Source organism: Lynx canadensis, chromosome B4 (genome assembly GCF_007474595.2).
Source record: "Lynx canadensis isolate LIC74 chromosome B4, mLynCan4.pri.v2, whole genome shotgun sequence".
In the NCBI taxonomy this organism is placed as follows: Eukaryota; Metazoa; Chordata; class Mammalia; order Carnivora; family Felidae; genus Lynx; species Lynx canadensis.
The window spans coordinates 84,821,368-84,830,266 of record NC_044309.1 but is presented as its reverse complement, the minus strand read 5'-3'; the positions used below and the strand labels follow the sequence as shown (position 1 = coordinate 84,830,266).

The 8,899-nt window shown below is 35.3% G+C and overlaps 1 non-coding gene across 1 annotated transcript; it reads right to left on the bottom strand.

The window, feature by feature from the left end:
- Positions 1–489: 489 nt before the first annotated feature.
- LOC115519585 lies at positions 490–596 on the bottom strand. Its single transcript, XR_003970582.1, has one exon. It is a non-coding gene; the product is annotated as a U6 spliceosomal RNA (small nuclear RNA).
- Positions 597–8,899: the final 8,303 nt, after the last annotated feature.

Below are 8,899 nucleotides of genomic sequence, written 5' to 3'. Positions count from 1 at the left end.
GACTTTCCTATTAGATACAACTTGGTGATAACATAAAATAGCAACTTATTAATGACCTTCAATATAGAGGGGTCAAAATCCCATAGTTTGTTATCAACTGCATAAAGAAGAACAGAGTAGATGCTAAATGTTCCCATCACAAAAAAGAAAGGGTAATTATTTGATGTGATGGAGGCATTAGCTAACTGCTATAGCAGTAATTGTTTTGCAATATGTAAATGCATCAAATAAACATGTTCTACACCTTAAACTTATACAGTGTTATATGTCAGTTATATCTCAATAGAGCTGAGGAAGAAAATAGAACAAAAAGTGTATGAAAACCTTGTGCAGTAGAAATGTGATTGACTTTATTTCACAGCAGATAATTTTTTTAAGACAGTTACGGTAATTTCATCACCCTTGCCAGTAATTGCTTCAGGCCCAGTTTTTTAAATGATGCATGAAACCTGCTAAGGGGTGTAGAGACATGTGTCTTGTTCTTTTAAAAAATATATGGAATGGTTCGTGAATTTGCGTGCGTCATCCTTGCATAGGAGTCATGCTAATCTCTGTATTATTCTGAAAAGCAATATATGACAAGACAATCTCTCGTCCGTATCTTCTCTGATATATGAAAAGATGCCATCTTCCTACCAGCTTAATGATGAAGACGCCATTTCTTTTGTTTATTTTGAGAGAGAAAGAGAAAGAGAGCACAGCGGGGAAGGGGCAAAGAGGAGGGACAGAATCCCAAGCAGGCTCCATGCAATCAGTGCAGAGCCTGCCGCGAGGCTTGAACTCACAAACTGTGAGATCGTGACCTGAGCCGCAATCGAGGGTCAGATGCTTAACTGACTGCACCACCTACGTGCCTCAAATGATGAAGACACCATTAAGGAAAATAAGAGAAAAAAAGGGAGAAAAAAATGTGAGTCTCTAATAACATCCTTGAATAGCTGAATCAACCAACACTAGAGTCTATTCTAACTCTTACTATGATGTGAAATAATGACTCTCCTTACTGTTTAAGCTTATTGTCGTCAAAGTTTGCTATTTCTTGTAGCCGAAAACACACTAACCAATATATGGAGGGGTATGAGGAAGTATTAAACAATCTAGAGAAGAGATGCAAAACGAGAACACCAAGCTGTTCAAGAGGATGGCTTTAGTGCACAATTTTGTTGTCTGTAGAAGTCACAAGGAGATGAATTTCAGCTTAATATAAAACTTGTCAGAGCTGTCTAAAAAGGCACATTTGCCCTAAGACGTAGTAAATTCTCTCTCACCAGAGTTTGGCCAATCACTTCTTAGTTATGCTCCAAATTAGAGAAATTAGACTATATACCTCATAGTCATCCCAACACTGGGATTTTTCTTTGTTACTGTGAAAGTTGAAAGAAACATTACTCAAGTCGGGGGGGGGGGGCAAAGTCTAGACCTAAAGCTTAACTATAAAACAATCTTCCTTTTGTTGTCTACTTTAGGGAAACTGCCCTTATATTTTCAGTTCTCTAATCTATGTATTTGTTGAATCTTTGCTAAGTTTCTAGACTGTGTTAGTAATTGTGAGACTAAAAATGCTGCTTAATTACTACATTAAAGATTTTAATTTGTAACTGGGATATATTTCCATTCAGTGAAAAATAAACTCAGACATATAAATTGTCAAAATTTGTGATAGAACTAATAAAGGGTTTGGTTAAAACAGCAAGCAGGAAAATCAATATGAGCTAAAATAGTTGACCTTGAGCTTGACTTTAGGAGTGGGTGAAAACTTACCAAGTGCTGATCTTGACAACATATGCATAAATGTTATATAATAGTGTCGTTAACAATAGAGTCAAATGGATATAATGTCACTTTGAGTCAGTACTAATTATGCAATTGTCAATCCTAGGTCTCACTATATGGAAGTATTAAATAAAATGTCAGAACTACGCCAGAGTTAAAATCAAGATACAAATTTAATTTTGTCTTTGTCATTTTGGGGAAAAGTCTACTTTTAATAGCAGGTATAGAACTCATAAACTAGAAACCGTTACACTTACTTCAAAAGAAACTTTTTTTTTTTTTCCTGTTGATACCATTTGGGAGAAATAACATTTCCAGCAATGTTCTTCTTCCTCACCTTCTCTCCCACATTATTTATGGTTTACAAAGAAGATCTTGATTGTTTACTGTGACTATTTCGTAATGTGACATTTCTGTATTTGACCTGACCTTTGCACAGGACATAAAGAAGCTGAATACTGCAAAAGCTCTTACAAACAACAGTGTGTTTTTGGATTGTTGGAGAGTGTAACAAAATTAACCAGGAGAGTACAGTAGAGACATTCAATAAATTAAACCAGTAATGAGAGAACTACATGGAAACTCCAGCAGGAGTTGTTTATCTACCTTCAAATCTAATAAATCACATTAATTAAAAAGAGAGAGATCCTGGTTTTTACTGAAGTAAGTTCTCTGATTTCCCTGCTGTCAGGTACATTAGTCCACTTACCATGTGTGGAGTTTTTAAGAAGGAATAAATGGAGAAAGCACAGCACAAAAAGGCAGAAAGAAAAAAGGTAGGGCCAATCATAATCCCACGGGGTTACTAACGATTCGATAAATCATCTGATCCAACGTGACCTCTTGCTGTTACCAGCAGAAACACTGCTCTCATTTGCATTTTTAAAAAAAAATTTCTGTTTTACAAGTGGTGGAAGAAAGATGAGTTCGGCTAAGAGTTCATTATCTCTCCCACACCCCTCCCGCCACACATGGGTTTCGGTGAAAGAAAGCATTTGCAAAATATGTTCTTACACTGTGCTCCCTTTGCCTTGCGTGTGGCCAAATTAATTTCAAACCATTCCATTTTTAACATAAAATCACATCTCAAGAGAATGGACCTACTTCCAGGAAATCAAAAAGTCTGTTCCTCAAGTGCATACTTCTGCCAACTGACCTGTTCCAAGTTCACCATTTCAAGCATAGGGCAAAAAATGTACAATGATCATGTGTTTTCTTTGAACCGCAGGTATGAGTAGTTTCTTTAGAATAAGGAAATACAAAGCTGTCTACTCTCCTTTCTGTGAGGGTTTCACTGAGCAAGGATTTGTGGTTTGATAACTTTGGTTCGCCATTTCAACTTCAAAGAAAAATCACAAACCCACCAAAAGTTTCCCCTGCAATTTACACATCTTTCTGAAAGATTATGCTATGATGTTTCAGCGATGTTTCTTGCATGAAAATGTGCCCTGTTGGATATAAGGTAATAAATTTCCAATTTCTTATTTTAAAAGCAATGTTTTCATGAAGTATTTAAGCATAAGTAGAATTAACATACTTTACACCTGAAGGTGAAATGCAGACAAATAGTTTTTAAGGAGGGAAAAATACTGTCGAATTATTTGGATAGTTTCTCATTAAAACTTAAATATTGGCAACACAGGTTTTTCTAGTTTGTCTATTTTTTTGGTATTAGAGAGATATGGTTGTAAGTCTTTATCAGGTTTTTCTTTTTCAGATGTTTTCTCAGAACACATTCCCCTTCAGCAAACTCAGGTCTAACCACCTGAGTCTTAAAGAAAACACACCTGGGCCCAAAGCTGCTTGCAGGTACTGGTTTATTCTTACTTTTTCCTTCTCAATCCATTTATTTAAAAAGATGTCTAACTCACAGCCCTCCGTTGTTTTCATTTTTATTTCCTTCTCAACCTAGTACAACCTGGTTTGTTTCTCCACCTTTTAATGAAATGGCTTTACTAAGGATACTAAAAACTTCCATTTTGCCAAAACCAATGGATATTTTTGTTTTTACTTTAATCTCTCTCCAACCCTTAAACTGATTGACGCACAGTCTTAGAAAACTTCCTAATGTCACATACAACTTTCTTTCCTGGTTCTCATGAAAACCTTTTAACTAATTCACTCATTTACTCAACAAATTCTGTTGAATGCGACTGAAGGTCAAGTTCTCTTTCCTGGCTCCTCAGCTATCTCTACTCCTTAAATGTTGAAGTCCTCAATCTATTTGCTTTCCCCAGGAAACACATTTACCTAGATCGGTTCAGCCAAAACCACTGGTAATGATTCTAAAACTCAATTCTCCAGCAAGACCTCACTCTTACTATTCTGTTTCAGGACCCTCTTTATGTTGATGTTCAAGATACCATGTACTAACTAAGAATTGTTGTAAAAATAAAATGTTTAAGATATTTCTTCTACTTTATCCCTTTATATTTTTCTAATTATCTTACAAAAACAAATTCAAAAGTGTGAGATTACAAAATAAAAAGTCAATGTCCTCCTAGTGTAAAAAGAAAACGCAGTATCACAAGAAGAGTGGGGAATATTAAGACAGAAATTATAAAAATTTAGGAAAATTTTCTCGCGCCATGCACGAAATATGTAACTTTTGAGAATTTGCATTTTTTTAATCTTGCAAAATAGTGGGCAACCATCCCTATGAGCTTACACAGATCTACACAATGTTTCCAAATATCATACTGCACAGTTGCATAGTAGCCCAACACATAATGTCTTAGCCATCTCTCTAGTACTAAAAGCTCAGATGGTTTTACAGGTTTCTATTACTGCACTTAATATTCTTGTATGCATAATTTTGCAGTATTCATGTAAAGGAAATTCTAAGATAAATTTCTTTTTATTCTGGATTTTTGAGATCTAATTGACAAATAAAATCTGTATATACTGTATGTCTTGTACATTTTGTACAAGGTACAACTTGATTTTTTGATATCCTCATACATTATAAAATGATTACCACAAACAAGTTAACTAAAACATCCATCACTTCTCATACTTTTTTGTTGTGTTAGAACACTTAAGATCTACTCCCTTAGCAAATTCTAAGTATAATTTAGAGCATTACCAGTTATGCCGCCAAGCTGTAACATTGGATTTTCAGAAATCATTCCATCTTATTACTAAAAAGTATACACTTTAATCGCTATTTTGCCATTTCTTCCACTCCCGAACTCTTGCAACCATCATTCATTCTACTTTCTGGTTCTGTAAGTTTGACTTTTTTTCAGATTCTACATATAAGTGGAATCATCTGGTATTTGTCTTTTGGTGTCCGGCTTATTTCACTTAGAGTAACAGCTTCGAAGGTAATCCATGCTATTACAAAGAGCAGGATATCCCCTTTTCATGGCTTAATAGTATCTCAATATAATGTATGCATTATAACATATAATGAGATATATACCTCACATTTTCTTTCTCCATTCACTTGTCGACCCTTAGGTTGTTTCTATATATTAGCTGTTATAAATAATGTTGCAATACACAGGAGAGTGCAACTATTTCTTCAAGGCCATGATTTCATTTCCTTTGGAAATATACTCAGAAGTAGGAGTGGTGGTAGGAGAATTACCAAAAATGGTAATTCTATTTTTGATTTCTTGAGGAACTTCTATACTGGTTTTCATAATGTTTGTACCAATTTATATTCCCACCAACAGTGCACAAGTGTTCCTTCTCTCCATAGTCTCACCAATACTTTCATTTTTTTGTCTGTCTTTTTGAGACTAGACATCCTAACAGGTGCGAGGGGATATCTCTTTGTAATTTTGATTTGGATTTCCCCGATGATTAGTGATGTTGACTTTTTCATATACTTGTTGGCCATTGGTATATATTCTCGGGGAAAGCTTCTATTCAAGTCCCTTGTCCATTTTTCAATCAGGTTTTTATTTGTTTCGTTTGGGGTTTTGGCTCTTTTTTTTTTTTTTTCAACGTTTATTTATTTTTGGGACAGAGAGAGACAGAGCATGAACGGGGGAGGGGCAGAGAGAGAGAGGGAGACACAGAATCCGAAGCAGGCTCCAGGCTCTGAGCCATCAGCCCAGAGCCCGACGCGGGGCTCGAACTCACGGACCGCGAGATCGTGACCTGGCTGAAGTCGGACGCTTAACCGACTGCACCACCCAGGCGCCCCATGGGGTTTTGGCTCTTAAGTTGTAGAAGTTCTTTATATATTTTGGATATGAACCCCACATAGTTTGTAAATATTTTCTCTCATTTGGTAGGTCTCCTTTTCGTTTTGTTGACTGTTTCCTTTGTTGCACAAAAACTTTTTAGTTTGATATAGTCCCACTTGTTTATTTTTGCTTATGTTGCCTGTTCTTTTGGTGTCAGAACAAAAATACTATTACCAAGACCTCTGTCAAGGAGCTTTTTCCCTCTTTTCTTCTAGGAATTTTACAATATCAAGTCTTACATATAAGTCTCTAATCCATGTTGACTTATTTTTTGTATATGGTGTAAAAATAAGGATTCAATGTCATTCTTTTACATGAGGCTATCCAGTTTCCCAACACCGTTTATTAAAGAGACTATCCTTTCTCCATTGTGTATTCCTGGCACCCTTGTTAGAGATTAGTTGACTGTGTATGTGTGGGATTATTTCTGGGCTCTCAATTCTATTCCATTGGTCTATGTGTTTGTTTTTATTTTTTAAATTTTTTTTAACGTTTTTATTTATTTTTGAGACAGAGAGAGACAGAGCATGAACGGGGGAGGGGCAGAGAGAGAGGGAGACACAGAATCCGAAGCAGGCTCCAGGCTCTGAGCCATCAGCCCAGAGCCCGACGCGGGGCTCAAACTCACGGACCATGAGATCATGACCTGAGCCGAAGTCGGACACTTAACCGACTGAGCCACCCAGGCGCCCCTGGTCTATGTGTTTGTTTTTAATGCCAGTACCATACCGCTTTGATTACTGTAACTCTGCAATATGGTGAATTTATTGGTTCAAAGAATATGGATATCTATTGTTAATTCCAAAAGGATTGTATTAATTAACCTCCCACTAAAATCACCTGGAACTTCTGTTTCTCAACACTCTTGCAAATATTTAGTAATTTTTTTTTAACTTTTGCTAATCTGATAGGTGAAAAAATGGTGCCTCATTTTGATTTGCATTTCTTTAATATTAAAAAAGGTTGAGTGACATAATTTATTTACTATTAATTCCATATTTTGTTATTCTGGAGTCTAATTATATGTTATTTAATTTCCCTTGGTTATTTTAAATATTTTTATACATTTACACTCAAAATCAAATCATGAATTCTATAGATACAAGGAATGGTGTATTGAATACCAATCCTAAAATAGTACTTGAACAAACTAATTATAGTTTATTGAAAGTAATTACTATTCTGTACAGATTTTTTAATAAAGGTAGTTGGAAAATGTATTGGTACAATATTAATTTGGCCAGAAAATATAAAAATCCTTTCCAACTGTGAGATATCATGACATATAAAGAATATTCTGATTGCATGAATTTGGGGCAAAACTAATATTTAAGGTTGGACTTGAAAAGGTAACAGCACATTTTCATGGCTGTTGAAAAAAAGCACATGTCTTTGCACATGTCTTTGCAGCAGATTTTGTCACAAGAGTGTTGAGTTGAATGGACTGTGTGCAGAGTTAGCAAACATGGGAAAGATCAGCTCATTGCGGCCTAGAGGAACAGAGAAGAATTATGAGCAAGGGGCCAGAAAACAGAAGATAGAAGCTGGCTAATGCACAAAACTTAAATATAATACAATTTCATAAGTGATGAACCCTTTTGAAATGCATTGTTCTACAAGGGTCCTTTAAAAAATAAGTACCACTTATTATTTAATAACAGAAATCTCAGGATAGCCACAAAAAAACATATTAACTTTAACATTTTCCTGATCTTTTCAATAACTTCCTATATAAATCATTTTACATCATTTACCATAAAGACAAACTGAAACAAAATGCAGACTTTGAATTTCTTTTAATTTATTGTGCATAGGGTTCATGCTCTATACTACTTTCTAGATATTTTCCTATGTATATTAGGAATGCTCTAAGAGGAAATCAGATTATTAGAGATTTTGTGGAAATTGCCATCCCCGTATCGTTTCTTGGGAGATTAGATCGATGCCTTTAAAGGAAGCTGCAGAAATCTGAACCAGGATTTAGATTCAGATCTCTGACCCTCAACATTTAAATGTATCTATAAGGAATTAGACCATAAAATGGTACATCTTACCATTTTTTTTTCTATTCTGACTTTCACCAACCAAAGTCTTTATCATCATATATAGTAACTTAAGGTTCTTATTGTGATAATCTGTTGGCCTTTTTCTTTTTGTACAAATAAGAAAAGTGATGATGAATTATATTCTTGAAACTGTACAAATAAATGTTTCAGGACTGAAATAAAACTGAACAGATAAAACTGTGTCTCTCAACTATAGTAAGTCATAGATGTTTTTAGGCAATTCATGTTCTTCCTATTGCCCTTGAAACCAGGGTGTGTAAAATGTATATAAAACCTGGGAAAGTGTTTATTCACTTCCTTCATTCTAAGAGAAAACTCCTTTCAGCTGTGACCCTGATAGGAATGTATTTCTGTGCAGGGGAGCCAGGGGTTGGTAAATTACAGAAAGCACATAATGATTTAGAAAATGTACAGGAACTGTGTGTTCAGGGAATCAGGTTAAAGATAGCCACCTACTTTGCTAAAGCTACACCTATCCACTGTGCTGGAAACCACATGTCAGTAAAATTTCAATCTCTCACAGTTTTCAATTTAATGATGGGTTGAAGAAAGAAGAAATTTGCTTAATTTTTCTCACCCACTGTTTCAGTTTCCTTTAGGATAGAAGGAACAACTTGATATGCTGGGAAGAAAGTTAATCAGTACATTAGCAACACAGCAGAGACATACAGGTAAAGCGTGAACCCTTGCTTCTGTCCTCTGCAAGTTCCCAAATGTTGAGATGTTTAGTATCGTGTTGACTAAATATTGGTCTTACTGAAATTTTTCATTTGTAAGTTTTTGTATCATATAGATTTTGTCCAGCATGTCTGCATTACACCTGGTTGCTGGTGTGGGAGAAAAATAAAGTACTCCATTGTG